Here is a 16,002-nt window from a genome sequence, read left to right on the forward strand (position 1 = left end):
TATGAATTTGTCAATAATATAATATCATAACATCAAAAATTACATCGTAAAATATGCACCCTGCTGTCGTAATGAAATTGTTTAACAGCAGAACTGCCAAACCGTGCGTCAATAAATTCTCACATAGAAATTATGTATGGACACATCAAAGGATAAACAAATTTGTTGTTTTTATTTAATTTAGCAGCATTTTTTTATTTATTCACCTTTTAAACCTTCTCTGGACTAAGATCAAAATTAGCCAAATCGGTCCAGCCGTTCTCGAGTTTTAGCGAGACTAACGAACAGCAATTCATTTATATATATATATATATATATATATAGATTATAAAAACAATGAACAAGTAATAACTTTTCAGAATCTGAAGCAGAGTTTCTGGTAACAGGATCATCCTGCCATCACAAGTAGCGCCCGTTCACGAGCATGACGCATATGCTATGTACCTACGTAAGTACGTCTAAGTACTATCATACCAATACCATATTTTGGTCTTTTCGATATTGGCTAAGTATCTCTGGTACAAGATAGACCAGACCAAATTTTACCAGTGGGAGGCTCCTTTGCACAGGAAGCCGGCTAGATTATGGGTACCACAACGGCGTCCATTTCTGCCGTGAAGCGTTGCGTCTGTTTCGGCCTGAAGGGCGCCGTAGCTAGTGAAATTACTGGGCAAATGAGACTTAACATCTTATATCTCATCGTGACGAGCGCAATTGTAGTGCCGTTCAGAATTTTTGGGTTTTTCAAGAATCGTGAGCGGCTCGGGTATCAATTATCATCAGCTGAACGGCCTGCTCGCCTCGTCCCGTATTTTAATTAAAAAAAAGACGATAAACAAATAAGTAACTCGCTATTGCAAGTTGTAGCATTTATTTGTTTTGATCTTGAGTTTGCATTAAACGTGATGTTTTTATTCTAACTAAATTCCTAAGAATTGAATGTTCTACTACAGATTATCAATACTTACTGATTAATTCGAGTCATTGGGACACAGTACAAAAAGCTTTGTTCCGGGCATATGTTCCAAGAATTAAGATGACTTAAATGGTCATTAAAAATAATAAGTAATTAGTATCGCCTACAGTGGCATGATTCATTACGAATGAGTCCTTTATTATTACTTAACGACATGTTTAATTGCAATATACCATTCTTAATAGTATTGATAAGAATGTATATTTTTCGACGGACTTCAACAAGAAGGAGGCCCCTTTGCTCAGGATGCCGGCTAGATTATGGGTACCACAACGGCGCCTATTTCGGCGGTGAAGCAGTAATGTGTAAGCATTACTGTGTTTCGGTCTGAAGGGCGCCGTAGCTAGTGAAATTACTGGGCAAATGAGACTTAACATCTTATGTCTCAAGGTGTCGAGCGCAGTTGTAGTGCCGCTCAGAATTTTTGGGCTTTAAAGAATCCAGAGCGGCACTGCATTTTAATGGGCAGGGCGTATCAATTACCATCATCTGAACGTCCTGTTCGTCTCGTCCCGTATTTTCAGAAAAAAAAGAGGGGAGGTTTGCAACTTCTTTGTTTGTTTTTTGCGCAGATAATTTATATGTCTAGATAGAGTTTCTTGCTGCTAGACAACCGATGAAAACAGGCCAGGTTTATTACTTCAGTGTGCGTGACAAGCTACGTCTTACACTCGCGATTTGTATGTCACTTTGTATTAGTGTGCGTGCATGGCTCAAAATAGAGGTTTATTGTCAACCTCAATTTTTTCGGCGTTTTCACAGCTGTCTACGTAGACGTATAAAGGATTTAACGTTTTTTGGTGTACCTATGTTACCCGGTGTTTCCCCATTTGGGAACTGATTTGAATAATTATTTAAGTGTTGCATACCATAATACAAAATAATATTTATTACCAAGACTCTTCTGTCCGTCTGCCAATCAGCTGGCTGTATCCCATAAATCTACTATTAATGTCGCTACAACAATAAATAATAAAAAATCAATATGTCGAAATGTAAAAACAAATTTACGTTGCAAAAATATTAAAAAAGTGTGTGCGTGTAATCTCAACGCGCGATTGAAGTAAAACTTAATAATAATTAACTTCAGGAATAATTAACAGACGCATTAATATATTACATTAAATTTGATTTTTTTTTAAATATTACTGATCAATTTGAAATATTTTTTAACACCATTAACGGTTTAAAAATTTCTTTCAATTGACTCTTTTTCTGAGCGTTACTTCCGTCAGAAAAACATCTGAGCTGACCCCCAAGTCGTGCCTAAAGAAGTTTTACTACAAAAATGTGTAACTTAGTGTTATATCATGTACGAGGACGATTTCAAAGACCATTCTTCACCAACACTTGGTCATCGTAAGCAAAAGCAGATATTACGCTGAAAATGGGCCTAAATTGGCTCCAGATTTGGAAGCAATCCCTAAATCGAAATACCCAAGTAAACGTAAAGTGGCCGCCCCTATCACCTGGCTACCAGCAATCATTTCAGATGTGAAGACTACTATTTTTTTGTATGAAAAACCGGGACGAGACGAGCAGGACGTTCAGATGATGGTAATTGATACGCCCTGCCCATTACAATACAGTGCCACTCAGGATTCTTGAAAATTCTGAGCGGGACTACAATTGCGCTTGTCACCTTGAGGCATAAAATGTTAAGTCTCATTTGTCCAGTAATTTCACTAGCTACGGCGCCCTTCAGACCGAAACACAGTTATGTTTACATATTACTGCTTCACGGCAGAAATAGGCGCCGTTGTGGTACCCATAATCTAGCCGGCATCCTGTGCAAAGGAGCCTCCCAATGGTAAACACTAGAAGCGAAATGAAAGATGAACCTGAACCGTCCAGGATGTCGTAGTTCTTTCCCCGATCTAACGCAGACCTTTAGTCTACAGTAACATGTCAACTTCTCTAAATCGAATATTACTTACAAACCTGGCTAAGTCTCATTTTAAGTCCAAAAATCTATTTAACTCAAGTTAATACGCGTCTCCGTTAAGGTTCGACTGAAATAAATCTATATATTATATATATATAATGAAAATGGTCTTTGTTTGAGGCTCAATCACGGCTAAACCATTGATGGTATCGGCATGAAACTACCACCGTTCGAAGGGAAATTTATCCTAGATGGTTTATGGCTACTTATTTTTATTGTATTTGTAATAGGATGAATAAAATTTAATTTATTTCCTTTTAATATTCGCACAGCGAAGCGGGCGGCAACGGCATGTATACTTGTATATATATATATATATATATATATATATACATAAAGAGATAACATTGAGTACAAATTTATTAGTATTTAATACACGTCTACACCTTCGTTATGTCACAGCGTTTAACTCTCGTATTAGTCAACTCTCGAGTAAGTCGTGTGAGAAAATTACATTGTTCATAAAAATGTGACATTATCAACAGAAATAGAATCACGAAATGTCAGTTTGTGAGCGCTACGATCAGATAATACTTATCTCGAAGAGTGTGAGAGCAAATATTATACCTGTGATAACAGATTCGCATAACTTGTTTTTATACGATGAGGATTTATTATATGTTTTCAAGACTTCTGCATATAATTTCGTTTGCGCGAAATTCGGCTATATTGTGTTGCCTAAGAAATTTCGAGAATAAAAAGAGCGTGTGGACCTCCTCTTATTGGGGTTCCGTAGCCAAATGGCAAAAAACGTGTCTGTCTGTCCGTTTGTCACAGTCACATTCTTCCAAAACTACAAGAACTATACTGTTGAAACTTGGTAAGTAGATGTATTCTGTGAACAGCATTAACATTTTCACACAAAAATAGAAAAAAAAAACAATAAATTTTGAGGTTCCCTATACTTAGAATTGGAACTCAATAATTTTTATATCAAACCCATACGTGGTATGGATAGTTCTTCAAAAATGATATTGAGGTTTTTGATTTTTTTTTATCATTTATCATTTTTTTTCTAAACTGAATAGATTGCGCGAGAGACACTTCCAAAGTGGTAAAATGTGTAAGAAAATGATGAAAATAAAAAAAAATATGATGAACTTTACCATGCAAACTTCCACCGAAAATTGGTTTGAACGAGATCTAGTAAGTACCTAGTTTTTTTAATAGATATAAATGACGAGAGCTCATTTGCACTGTATGATTTGGAGCAAAGTATTTTTGCTTTTTCCATTTAAATAATTTTATATCATTTTGGAGCAAAGATTTTTTGCTTTTTCCATTTAAATAACCTGCTACGGAACCCTTCATGGACGAGTCCGACTCATTATCAAAAATGTATTGAGAAGCAGTGAAAATGTTTATTTCTTTAAATTTTTCTCTTAATGATTCTTTAGGACCTAGGTTATAAATCGCGCGAATAGCACTCTTCTGCAGCACAAAGATGGTATTAATATCAGCCGCACTGCCCCATAACAATATACCATAGGACATAATACTATGAAAATAACTAAAGTATACTAATCGCGCCGTATCTATGTCAGTTAACCGTCTAATTTTCTTAAGCGCATATGCTGCAGAACTAAGTCTATTCGCCAATCATTCAATATGGGGGCCCCACTGCAATTTGGAATCAAGAGTAATGCCAAGAAATACAGCAGATTCCACTGGTTTTACCACCTCTCCATTTAATAAAATATTCGCATCTACATTTTTGACATTTGGCGCGGTAAATTTAATATAGATATTTCATTTTAATATTTCCACAGCTTACCATAAGTGCCATAAGTTAAATTATGGTCCATACATTTTGGAAATCGTTTTTTTTTCGTAATTGGACATCTATGATTGTCATGATGTATGATAACAGCATTGATCGTGTAACTTAACCTTATTTTCATACGTGAATAGTAAACAAAATTTATAATTTTGTTATATTTCTGAGAGTCGAGATTATGATTTTGATTTCAAGATTGCCTGAGTATTGTTTTTACATAATATGGACTATCAATACGACCAGTATTTCTAATACTTGTAATAAAATATTGCCTATATTATAGCCTGTACATCATTTTGTTCTATTGTCAATAGTTTTTGCAGCGCACTCAAAAATAGGTTTTCGATTTTACACCTTGTGTTACAAAATAGCAATTTTATTACGGATCCCTAATTTTGAAAAAATAAAACATAGCCTTTAGCCTTCCTCGATAAATGGACTACCCAACACTGAAAGAATCATTCAAATCGGACCAGTAGTACCAGAGATTAGCGCGTTCAAACAAACAAACAAACAAACAAACACTGCAGCTTTATAATATTATAGTATAGATTTTAAATCGCAGTAAGCCGTTTTATTGTACAATATTTTCTATAGTGTTTATTATATATGCTAACATAATATTATGAGTAAAATTGTGAAATCTGGCACACTGTCTATACATTTGACTCTAGCACTACAGTTATCGAGAATGTGAGAAATACACGTTCAGTTATACCGCTACGAATTATTTCGGTCAATATCACGTCCGTAATAGTGAAATTATCAAGTTTTTATATTTATGATGTGAAAATAGGAAATGCTGAGTTTTTTGTCCATAATTTCGTTTCGAAAGCACAAACTTTCTTGAAAAATTATCTTATTGTTTCAATATTCATGTTTAGTATCTAACATAATTTTTTTTCTGGCTTAAGGTCCTCAGTTGCCGAGTGAATCATATTGAACCTCATACTTCCATATTGACAGTTAAAAATTTATTTTGTTGTTGCATCGTTTTATGTTCTAATATTAGTTATGTAGGTAGTAATAGTAAGCTTCCATTTATGTGTTGACTTTTTTATGTTTTCAATATTGTACATAAAATATATTGTTGATAAATCTGACAGAGTTAAATCAACTATTTATTTGGTTACTACCAAATAAATAGTTCATAATAATCTCAAGATATAAGGCTTTGATGGCCTGATCAAGAAAATATCGAAAGCGTTGCAGTTTAAAATCCTGTTTGCGACAACTTTTCTTTCACTATAAATTTCGGTTTATTTTCAGATTTACGAAAAAAGAAATAGTGTCTTCTGTAACTAGCAATAAAGATAAAATTTACTTTTTACCTTACTACCGATTGCATTCCGTATCAAATCAAGAAGGTCCCCGAATGATAATATCAACTTTCAATCCAGTGAAAGTAGCCTCGGCGTATCTTCTTCCACAACACAACACCAACACAATTCACAAAACACGTGAATATTTGAAATAAGGTACGATTAATAATTATTGATTGATGATTGGTCGAAATAATAATTGTTATGTTTTGTTTGTTTCGCGAATGGCGCCCGTCCGTCCGCCTTCCTCAAATGCGCTTTTGTTAGTGATCGGCCCGCCGCCGACGGCCGGCGCATTACGAGCCGCGAGGCCTGCGCCGGCGCAACGGTATTGCCAACTCTCAAGTTATTTAATAACTTACCACATATAGGCAAAAAATCATATTGTATCATCGTCGGCATCAGCCGCGTGAAGACGTCCATTGCTGCACAAAGGCGTATTCCAAAGATCTACACGACGACCGGTCCTGCGCTGCCCTCATCCAACGTATTCCGGCGATCTTGACGAGATCGTCGGTCCATCTTGTGGGGGGCCTACCAAGTACCAACGCCATTCGAGGACTTTACTGCCCCACCAGCCATCTGTCCGTCGAGCTAAGTGTCCTGCCCACTGCCACTTCAGTTTTGCAATATGGTACCTATATAATATAATATTAAATTCAAAGTATTAATTACTCCAATCTCAATATACATAACTAAAGTGCCTAACTCATTATCGCTAGAATTTATTCAAGTTATTCAACCCAGTTATTATATCTTTAATGTTAAGTAGTACTAGTACTTAATACATACTATTTTATACTTATTTCAATTTCATATTATGTTCTTCATATTCATAGCATTCATTATTATTTTTGATTATTCATTGTGTAATAATAATGAAATAGAATTAGTAACAACTATTTAAAAATGATGCACAGGATTAAAATTTACAATGTTCTCCCTGATTTTCGGTAATTCTGCTTACTGGCAACATTATTAGGAAGCCAACTAGCGCGCATCACAAATCGTAACCTCATGGAATGCAATATCCCTTGCTCTCTCAAACTTACATATGTTTTCACTCATTTTGTCTCGTTTCCGCTTATGAATGGTAACACAAAATACAATTACATAGTGCATACCGAATGGTCTTTTTTGTATTGTTGGGCCCATTCTGTAGGTCCACTGTTTAAGTTTGTCAGTATTCAAGGTGATTTAAGTCGTTTATTACCTTTCAAATGCTAAAATTATGTGTTGAACTGAATGTAAATTAAATGTAGACCGAGTCAATTAGGTAATGTTATTTTTATGAGTAATTTTCGGTAAATAACAACAGTTATAATTGAGTTGGCTATAATTTGTGGCCTATGAATTGATTTAATGGAACATGTCGGAATAAGCGCTTGTTGTGGGAAAGACCGAATATTATGGAACGAAAAAGAGGAGGCCTTTATCCGAAGAGGGGCCCATAATAGCCATACTTCTAATCAAAACAATACGCAAAAATCTAATCAAAAAATAAATTTACAGTTCTTTAATAAACGAGTTTTTCTTTAATCAAATAAAGTACTAAAGATTATATTCGAAATAGAAAATGTTATACCAGTTATACATAATATACTTATGGCACACAAAGTCACATGAGTACAAATACCTATCATGGCTGGAGTTTTAAAATTTGAAAAATGTATTTGTTACGATAACAGTTAACTACACGATTTGACGAGCACATTAATCGTGCTAAATAGGTTATTATTGTAGCAATAGCAGGGATTATTGGTCTTAGTCTATTTTCTTTCCAATTTGCAGGAATGTATAGCAAAGTAGGTCAGGACAACAAACATATGGAAAAATCATATTTTTGGGATATCACCGAATCTTCCATGTAAACTCACTCTAAGTGTCTAAGTCTGAAGTAAAAGTAGCTTATGATAAGTCCGAAAAAGTTTGTAAATACAATAAAGAAAAAGATCCAAAGTATAATTCAAACCATAAATTAAATTAAAAAATTAAAATAATTAATTTTAAAAGTAAACCAAATATTATTACAAAGATTTTATAAAAAACAAAACATTTTTGCAATAATATTGTGTAAAGTATGATGGCAACAGAGTCGCAGAAATAAATAAACACAGAATCGACAGAAGACAAATACAATATATTGTGCATAAAAAGAAACCAATCAGAATGATGAATGATGTATACAAACGTCACAATATTGTTCCCACATGTACAAAACAAGAAATGAAGGAAGTTGCACGTGTATGAGAACCTCACAATACGAGTTATTAGAATATATACATGTGTATAGCATATTATGTAGGTCATATTATAACAATTCTTTGCTAACTCTAAGTCAATATTCAACCGTAATTTGTTCAATACCAGTTGCTCCATTGCACAGGATGCCGGCTAGATTATGGGTACAAAACGGCGACTTTTTCTGACGTGAAGCAGTAATGTGTAAGCATTATTGTGTTTCGGTCTGAAGGGCTCCATAGCTAGTGAAATTACGGGGCAAACGAGACATAACATGTCTCAAGGAGACGAGCGCAGTTGTAGTACCGCTCAGAAGATTTGGGTTTTTCAAGTATCAAGGAATGGGCAGGGCGTAACAATTACCACCAGATGAACGTCCTGCTCGTCTCGTCCCTTATTGTCATATAAAAAAATTGTTCAAGTTTGCACTTTACGTAAGTAGTTTTCCCTAAAGCCTATAAAGTTCTGAATTTATATATAATCTTCGCATAATATGTTTCAGTATTTTAAATAAAATCCAGCTTAGCCAGTATGTGATTTTCATTAGTATAACACTAGAAAAAAAGGGTTTGCTTGTAACTAATTCTAGAAGGCTTCATAAGATACATACTAGCTCTAAGGGTAAATGTATACACTTTTATAATAAAGTCCCAGCCACTGTTCAGGCATTATCTATAAATAAATCTAAATGTTCTTGGCTCTGTCGTAAATTCTACTACTCCACAGCTGAATATCTAAGTGATCCGATAGCATGGGACTAGATTATGATTATTTTATAGCCTATTGCTGTACAATATTGTATATTACATTAAAAAGAGCGCAAAAAAAGGATGCTGGGAGAGTTCTGCCTTGGCTGATACCGACACCAAAATAACAATACACTAAACTAGAATTAGATTTATTAATTAGATTGTCTAAAAATACGCCATTATTTATTTACTTTTTAGTGCTTAATATATTAATTTTTTTCGAATAGAATATTGGCGTCGGTTGTGTTTTTTGTTTGCAACAAAACTAGGCAACGGGTTCGGGCATATATAGCCTATTCGATTTTTGATATTTTTTTATGTAAAAAGACTTCAATAAAGCTCGTAAACAAATATTATAAACAAACATTCAAAATAATTTGGAGAAAACAATGCTATGACGTCTAAATAAAGTCTATTCGATTTCATTTTATGTATGAGAACTCCATGCTAATAAACTTTTTAAATTATTGTCTTATTTTAAAACGAAACCGTTAGAGTAAGTAAAGTATTTAACTATTTAAATCCTCTTTGTACCTAATGATCGAGATCAAACAAGTAAGTCACGACCGCGTAAAAGACATATGCTGCGACAATTTTAATTAAAAATTAAGTGTTATAGCCTCTGAAAGTACGCCATATTTAAAACTGTTTCTGAAAAAAAAAAACTGAGTTCTTCCGTATCGATGTGACGACCGGGTCGAACCTGCGTCATTATTACGTACAAATGCGGGCGGAAAAGTTGTATGAAAATCGATTTCTATCGTTCTTTATGACTTTGTTTAGTTTGTGTATGAAGGTTTTTGACCATATACTTATAATATGCTAGCGTTTAGACGAACAAAGCGAGCAAGAGCGAAGAAAATCTCTAACGGAGATACAGCAAGGTAGAAAAGGTAAGCGAATCTATTGTTATTGTAACCGATTATGATCGATATGTCGTAAACAGTCAGCCACCCTTCAGCTCCTTAGTATTTTGAATATCAAACCACTAGCTAACGTACACATTGACAAATCAAAATGGACTCGCAGTATCGGACTGTCAGGTTGTCTACGTCCATACGTATATATACTAGGATGCCGCAGTCGCTCGTCGTACCGCTTCTAAGAAACTAAGTCTGTGTACAAAAACAAAACAAATTTAATCAAACAAAATTTGATTAATCGGCTCATATTTTAAATAAATATAAATAGCGCGTGCTAATTTATAATTATTTGTAAATCATGTTTGTTTTTAATTATAATAATTGAATCAAGTCGAAATTCAAAATTCTGTCTCGATTATTGTCGAGAAAATTTCTAAAGCTTTCTAAGAATTCAAAAATTTTAAAATTAAATGGCCAAAAAAGATTTAATACAGAAATCAATTGGAGTCACCTGGTGGGAGCTCCGCTCAGCTTCGCTTCGTTTCGCACAATAATAGTCTTTATGTTTTTGACGGAACGATACTGGTGAGTTACAATTTACCTACAAACTTATGGATTATGGGTACCACAACGGTACCTACTTCTGCCGTGAAGCGTAACGTGTAAGCATTACTCTGTTTCGGTCTGAAGGGCGCCGTAGCTAGTGAAATTACTGGGCAAATGAGACTTAACATCTTATGTCTCAAGGTGATGAGCGTAGTTGTAGTGCCGCTCAGAAAACTCAACCTGAGCGGCAGCATTGCATTGTAATGGGCATCATCATTTACCATCAGCTGAACGTCCGGCTCGTCTCGTCCCTTATTTTCATAAAAAAAATACAAACTTCGTGCCAGACAATGGCAAGTATATTTTTTTTAAAGAGTGTCAAAAAGACTACCTGATTATTTTCGTTCAATCACGTCAAATTGATACGTCATTCAGTTAGATTTGGTAAATGTTATTGGTTTCACACGTAGGTTTAGTATATGGGACCATGTTACACATTGTAGTGTGTTTCAACTACCCGCATTTATCGAGAGGAGTGTGTAGGTACGAGATAATGCCTCGAATTTAACTATACCCGAGTTAAGAATCAGTCAAATTTATGTAAGCAGTTGATTTGGTAAATGTTAATGATTTTTATATTCTTCCTAGGTGAAGTCATTGATTATTAATATTATCGTATGCATTTACACTTTGTTTCGCTTCTTTTCAATATAATAAAGTATAAAGTGCCGCTATATCTTTATAGTAAATTACATTGGTTGAAAGATAATACTAGTGAATACGTCACAAGAGCATCTAAGTATAGATTACAAATGCCGTTACACAGGAGTGCAGCTTTCCGGGGTAGTTTCAAGTTTACAGCCACTAAATGTTGGAATGACTTGCCACCTCCTCTCTGTGACCTGAAAACAACTTCGAGTTTCAAATTAAAATATAAGACTCTTTTATTTCAGAAACAATTAAGCAATCAATAACCCATAAGTATTAGAAAAACAGTAACTTCAATTTATAATACATAAAGTAGCATTACTTGAAACACCCTGGATCTTTACAAATTGAAATTATAATATTTTTTCCCATGCAAACATATTGTACAAACCGACTATTATTATTTAAAATTATTCTGAAAATATTGGAAAATACATTAATATTACCTTTTTGTTTTGGCCAAATAACGTGTCTATTGCCATTTTATTTTTTATTTTTCCTTTCTTCTTATTCTCTTTATACCCTGTGTCCGCGAAGTTTACATTTTTCAACAATAAACTATGACTGTAGTTGTGTTATAAAAATTTATTATTTATTTTGCTAATATAGTTATAAAATTTTGCTTTTAGTGTAGAAATATGTATTTAAATTGTAATTTAAGATGTAGGAAGTATTTGTATACCGCAGTCGCTGTCCGTGCTGCGTAACACGGTGCCTACTGAAAATCAGTGTCGAGTCTCTGAAGGCTCGACGTATACTGAGTGGGCCTCCGATTGGCAATACTAAAGTGATTGCACTGCTCCTCAATCTAATTGTTTTATTTATTTTAATTTTACTAGGTCTATTTTAATTATGTTTTAGTGGTTTTTATAGTTTAAGTTCATAATTTTGTTAACTTATAATTTTAATCTAATATTTTACGTTAAAATTACTTGTTTGTTAAAGTTATTATATTATAAACTATGACCTATTTTAGCAGTGTAATTATGTTGCCAATAAAGTTTATTATTATTATTTATTATTATTATTTAAACGTCTAGATAGATGGTAAACGATGTGAAAGCCTCGAAAAAAATAGTGGTGAACTCTATTGTCAGCAACGCACGAACAAAGTGACTGTGACGTATAGCTAGTGTAAAACGTCGCTGTCATGCAGACCACAGTAATAAATCTTGCATGTTATCATGCGTTGCCTAACAGCAGTGTGAATTTACTACTCTTGTGTAATAAGGCTCTTTAAATCGATGTGACTACATTCCTATCGCACCCTAGTTAGTAATCGCTAACTTTTTCCCCTTATTAAACAATGTACTTTTTAGGGTTCCGTAGCCAAATGGCTACGTCTTAACTAACTAGCTAACCCTTATGGATTCGTCATGACTGTCTGTTCGTGTATATCAGAGTCACTTTTTTCCGAAACTATAAGAACTATACTGTTGAAATTTGGTAAGTATCTAGATGTACTCTGTGAACCGCATTAAGATTCTTACACATAGAAAAAAATATATTTTGGGGGTTCCCCATACTTAGAACTGAAACTCAAAAATTTTTTTCATCAAACCCATACGTGTGGGGGTATTTGTGGATAGGTCTTCAAAAATGATATTGAGGTTTCTAATATCATTTTTTCTAAACTGAATAGTTCGCGCGAGAGACACTTTCATAGTGGTAAAATGTCGCCCCCCCTGTAACTTCTAAAATAAGAGAAAATATGATATACATCACCATGCAAACTTCCACCGAAAATTTGTTTGAACGAGATCTAGTAAGTAGTTCTTTTTAATACGTCATAAATCGTAAATCGCAATTAGACTTTCATTCAATCAACTCAAATATTATTATTAAAGAACTTTTATATTATCTTACTTGCTACGGAACCCTTCAGGGGCGAGTCCGACTCGCTCTTGGCCGCTTTTTTACATCTGAGGAATCGAATCGACAACCTCGTTCATAAACAATCGAACGGGATAATCATATCGTATAATACAAGAGTTTGAATTATTATTGGCTGTATTTGAAATATGAGACCTAGGCACAGCTGTTTACACTTCGCAGAATGACACCCTTGACAGTTGACACATGTCAACTGTCCATAGATTATTTGTTCAGCTTGTAGTTCAATCACGTCTCAAATGGCATCTAAACTTTTTACCGTTACTGGGATAAAAAATGATTGGGTGCTTAACGGGGAGCATTGTTCTTATTTCAAATGAACCGGATGTAACGATTGTTAATTTTTATTGATTTTTTACACATATTATTATTATATCTCTTTACACCAAAGAGTATAATAATATATAGCTTTATACTATGTTTCTGTTCTCGCTTTAGAAACTATCTTGGGTTAATTTAAATTCTCGTTAATCTCTCGATTTATCCCAGTATTTACAAGTCTATGAAGATCTTTACTTTTCGAAAATTAGCGTAAAAGTGATGTTTTTAAAAGCAAAGTCTATAATAAGTAAAATGACAGACCTTAGTGTACAAACTAGTACACTCTTACTACTCTTGGTAAAACGCATTTAGACTAACTCATTCAGATCTAAGGTATGCACGCCAGTAAAGTCTCAATTCCTGCGTGTTGCATGTGTTTTCCTACTGCCTTGATAATTGTGCAGAAAAGAGAGATTCGTATTTAAAAAATTCGTATCTGTGATTGTTACTTTTCAAAATCATTAAAAAAAAAACAAACAATATACATTTACGAATTGGAAATTTCTCTCAATTTTTTTTACAAACTATAAACAACGATAAAAACTATGACGTGTCCACACTGAAAAGAAAAATAAAATTAAAAAAATGCAAATGTAACTTTGGATTTATTTATTTTATGTAACTTTTTTAGACGATCTTCTGTCGCATTCTCATAAATTATTATTATTGTTTTATTAAAGCTCTTTCTAATCAGAAATATGAAAGTCCTTATAATTTTTTGGTATTTGATCAAATGACTCAATATTTTCATCATTTTATTTGAAAATAGAAGGTTAGAAAGTAAATAAAAAAAGATTTGAATACAAATACCCAACTACACAAGAAGATAAAGTAGATCCCATTCGGTTTTTTTAGTTACCTGTACAAATTTTCTTGCGTAGATCCGCAATGAGTAACCCTTGCGTAGCTTTCGTTGGTATGATCATTTATTAATCTTTGCGGTTTTCAAATATTAATGTACCTAATAACTAAAAATAATAGAAGACATAAAATTTCACAAGAAGTGTATGGAGCGAAAAAGAGTTGGTATTTACTGGGCAGTCAAAATTTTGAACGATCATCCTTGGCAGCGCTATCATGAAGTCCCGATCGGCCAACAGAATAAATACGAATTAAAAGATGCACACACTCCAAAGGGACTCTTTCCTGAAGTAAAAGAAAAATAAAACTCAAAAGCGGCCGTCGAAATCGAAACTGGCGGCGGACTATAATTGATTGCAATCGAAAATCAATCAATATTACTTGCAATCAAAAGCAAGTAGTATTAAGAGTGATAAGGGCTGACCCTAATGGAGATGCAACGTGACTCTCTGTGACCCCAGCTTGGGGTTACAGAGATTTAAGTCAAGTATAACGTCCGGACCATGAAATTTATCATATTGTCACTACATTACAAAGACATTAAAAAAAATTGTAAGCATTCGTAAGCCTTCAATACGTTTTAGTTTTAAATATAGGTACACGAATCGATAATTTTCTTTTAAGATGGTTCGTCTTAGAAATGTCCTAAGCAGTCTGTAGCTGGGGCAGAAGGCATCCACAGTGCATCTCCATCGCGATCAGTCCTGAGCATCTCTCTTAATTTCACTCCAGGTCTTTCCGATGTCTTTCGCTTCGTCAATGACAGTCCGCTGCCAGGTTTGCTTTAGGCGGCCACGTTTGCGTTTTCCTTGAGGGTTCCAGTCTAGGGCTGGCCTCGGTATATGGTTCGCATCCCTCCGGAGTGTGTAGCCTATCCATTTGCGGCATTTTATCCTATCTAAATATCCCCCAAATTTTTTGGATTTCACCCTCGTAAATTTTCCGACCTCGATGTCCAATAAAATCACACCAGAGTACATCAAGCTAAAGTATTAAAATTACATCATAAGAAAAAAAACTCCGTCGTATGATGATTATTTTATGAAATAAATAAAGTAAGCATTTTTCTTAACTCGGGTTAAAAAGAGTTTAACCCGATATGCCTATCATCCAATACATGTATAAATAATTCTAGCTAAATTGAATTAAAATTAACTTCCAATAACAATGCAATCGTGGTAGGAGCAATTTGTCTGGATCCCTTGACAGTCCCTTCAATGGTTCAATGGACATAACAATAAATTAAACAATTGTTAAGTCATTGACCCCCAACTAAGACATGACGCTGTGATCCTAATGTGTATTTCTAAGAATTGTTAAAAGGAATTCATAATGCAGTTGAAGATTTTTTAAAGATTTGACAAAGTCAGAACGTGACTTCAAGATGTGACAATATTTTGGAATTATTTACCTTAAAATGGGGCATTCGGCACAAGCTTACATAAATATTTTATTCAATCAAAAAGGAGAGATATCCGCTACCGCTGAGATTCTAACGTCTATTGCAAGAGATTCTTACAATAAGTAATACAAATATCCAACATTAATGGTGAAAAGGGGATAAAGTTAGCGATTTATAACAAGGGTCAACTTCTACGACACTAAGTCGAGGGCCTCAATACAACCGAGTAGTGGTATCGCACTTACCTAGTGTTACATGGTGCTTTAATTTCAAAAAAATAAAACATACAAAGAACGCGTTAGAAATGTATTTACACATAACTTTCCCGCCAGATAAACCGTAAGCAAAAGATTTTCATACCAGTAATCCGCTCGCATATTATCTATGTGTACATTACA

At 34.1% G+C, this 16,002-nt stretch overlaps 1 protein-coding gene across 4 annotated transcripts in view; it reads right to left on the bottom strand.

Annotated features, from left to right (window-relative positions):
• Positions 1-16,002, bottom strand: part of LOC126975037 (uncharacterized) — a 119,383-nt gene that overhangs the window by 42,056 nt on the left and 61,325 nt on the right. Inside the window, exon 1 of one of the 4 annotated variants that reach the window (XM_050822819.1) lies at positions 6,030-6,296. The exons of the other annotated variants lie outside the window; for them this stretch is intronic. The gene's annotated coding sequence lies outside the window, so the exon portion shown is untranslated. Of the gene's footprint in view, positions 1-6,029; positions 6,297-16,002 lie in introns of those variants that run through there. 4 annotated transcript variants of the gene reach the window in all.

Source organism: Leptidea sinapis, chromosome 34, assembly GCF_905404315.1.
Source record: "Leptidea sinapis chromosome 34, ilLepSina1.1, whole genome shotgun sequence".
NCBI lineage: Eukaryota > Metazoa > Arthropoda > Insecta > Lepidoptera > Pieridae > Leptidea > Leptidea sinapis.